We start from the raw sequence: 2322 nt of genomic DNA, 5'->3' as shown, positions 1-2322 counted from the left end.
TTGACGTGTCAAGCCACTGAAGAACGGAGCTACCGGGGCCGAGGGGCCTAAACCCTAAAAGAAGCAGAAGCAACAGAAGAAGCCGCAGCAGATTTTCGTAATTCAGGCTAGCTTGCTGACGTGGCAGATTGTACGGATTTTCAGATTTCGCGTTGACATGCTGACGTGGCAGGTTGTACGGATTTCCGCGTTTTGCGTTGATTGTTGACGTGGTAGTTGTATGGATTTTCGTGATTTACATTGGTAGCTTTTGGGCTTTGCTTTTGGACGAGATGCTTTTGAGTTTGAAGCTTTTCACTGTAAATGCTTTTAATGGCCAAGGGCCTTTAAATATGAGGCTAGGGCTCATTCTCTGCCATGCTTCTGGACGAAGGTGCAGAGGATGGAGTATCGGCTTGTACTTTGATGATGCAATATAAAGAATACCGAAAGGGGCGCCAAGGTTTGGGGCCAATACTCTCTGGGGTGGAATTCCGCCACTCCGTTTTGCGTGTTGTTTCTCTCTCAGTTCAGTTGTTATTGAAGTGCTAAAAGTCTTTTTAGTCTGTTCTTTTTTGTTGGCACGTGGTGCTCGTCTTGTGACAATAAACTCTGTGATCAGTGAAGACTGTGAAATCGGCTCCGAGTAGGTAATGTCGCCACTGAGTAAGAGCATGGATCATTGCCAATAGCTCTTTCTTACAAATATGTGCTGTCAATTCTGGCCTTGAAAACAATCGGCTTTCATAGGCAATCACATGGCCTTCTTGCCTTAAGACCGCTCCCAGACTACGACCACAAGTATCACAATATACTTCAAATGACTTTTGTAAGTCCGGCAAAGTGTCTAGTAGTGACTTTGTCTTTAAGTGTCTGAAAGGCAGTCACCTCTCTCGGTCTGCACGAGAAAGGGACTCCTTTTTGAGTCAATATGTGCAAAGGGAAAGCTATCTCTTCAAACTTTCGAATGAACAGCCTGTAGTAAGAACACAAGCCCAAGAAGCTTCCAACTTCATAAACATTCTTTAAATCTGGCCATTCACAAATAGTCTCAATCTTGGTCGGGCCCATCTGTACTCCTGTCGTTGAGACGATGTGTCCCAAAAAGTGTATCTCCTGCAAGAAAAATTCACTCTTTTTGGCATTGATAACTAATTTGTGATCACGCAATGCCTGAAAGACCTGTAGCAAATGGTGTCTGTTCTGCTTCATCTTTGGAGAAGACTATAATGTCATCAAAGAAAGTACCGACAAAAGATCGATACTCTCGAAAAATCCTATCCATCATTTGATTGAAAGTCATTGGAGCATTGGTAAGGCCAAAAGGCATCACTAAGAATTCATACAAACTCAAACTTGTTCGAAAGGCCGTCTTGTACCATCTCCCGGAGCGATTTTGATATGATGATATCCGCTTTTCAAATCAATCCTCCTGAAATAATAGGATCCCTATAGTCGGTCAAGAATATCATCGATCCTTGGAATTGGAAATCTATTTGTGATAGTGATTCTATCGAGAGCTTCGTAATCAATGCACATTCTCCAAGGTCTGTCTTTCTTTAAAACCAACAACATCGGAGAGTAGTAGGGTGAAGTACTCGGCTCGTTGACCCTTTTCAAGGTCTTTCCCTTGGTTTATGATATCTTCATTATGGGCTCGGCGAATCTGGTGATGTGGTTGGTTCGGTTGTGTGCTTCCAGGAATCAGATCAATAGTGTGATCCTCAGGACGAGATGGGGGTAACTCGCCTGTCAGAACAATCAGCATGTGTGTGGAGAAAATCTTGGCGTTCTTTGTTAAGTTCAGACATGTTTGTTCTGTGTTCATCATTCAACTCTTTCAAATAGATCGAGTAAACAAAGAGACTGGATTTCATTTATTTAGAAATGGCCAAAGCCGAGATAATAGGGACGGACTCGTCCTTCAGTTTTACATCAAGTACAATTTTTTGGCGCTTTCATCAGTCAAGGTTGCTTACTTGGTCCAATAGTCGACCATGGTATTGTTCTTATGGTACCAAGGGACTCCTAGGAGGACGTCACACCCTTCCAAAGGCATGATGTAAAAGTCCTTGTGCCCTAAATACCCCTGACAATGCAAACAAAGTTTGCCAATGACATGCGTAATGGCCATGTCCCGTCCGGGCGCCGCTAGAACTGCCTCTGCTGGTGGTCCCATCCTGTTGGGTGTAATCTCGAGCCATGCTACCAATTCAGGTGAAATGAAGTTGGCCTTGGCTCCTCCATCGAAAAAGATAAGGCTTCTTGAACTTTCACTTTTCCCCAAGCTCGACAAAGTTTTGTACTTTCATCTATTTGGCTTGGGTCAGTACCCATGCAATC

This window comes from Adiantum capillus-veneris, chromosome 11 (assembly GCF_014529385.1).
Source record: "Adiantum capillus-veneris isolate H3 chromosome 11, ASM1452938v2, whole genome shotgun sequence".
Lineage (NCBI taxonomy): Eukaryota > Viridiplantae > Streptophyta > Polypodiopsida > Polypodiales > Pteridaceae > Adiantum > Adiantum capillus-veneris.
Note: the sequence above shows the minus strand (reverse complement) of the source record.